We start from the raw sequence: 274 nt of genomic DNA on the forward strand, positions 1-274 counted from the left end.
CCGGCCGGCGGCGCATGCGCGGGGGCCGCCCGCGGGCCCGCTCGCGTCACCGCACACCTCTTAGGCTTCTGGAACGGCCCGCCTCTCCACAGCGCCGCTGGTGTAGTGGTATCATGCAAGATTCCCATTCTTGCGACCCGGGTTCGATTCCCGGGCGGCGCAGTTAGCCTTTTGGTTTTTCCCCACCCCGTGTTGAGTCTAAAGACTTAAACCGAACGTCCACAACCTGAGAACGGAAGGACGCAAGCCAGCTTCGCAGAGTGGGTGTGAGGCG

General features: G+C 63.9%; 1 non-coding gene across 1 annotated transcript; it reads left to right on the forward strand.

The window, feature by feature from the left end:
* Positions 1-91: 91 nt before the first annotated feature.
* On the forward strand, positions 92-162 carry Trnag-ccc. Its single transcript has one exon. It is a non-coding gene; the product is annotated as a tRNA-Gly (tRNA).
* Positions 163-274: the final 112 nt, after the last annotated feature.

This window comes from Dipodomys ordii, unplaced genomic scaffold, assembly GCF_000151885.1.
Source record: "Dipodomys ordii isolate 6190 unplaced genomic scaffold, Dord_2.0 Scaffold14, whole genome shotgun sequence".
Lineage (NCBI taxonomy): Eukaryota > Metazoa > Chordata > Mammalia > Rodentia > Heteromyidae > Dipodomys > Dipodomys ordii.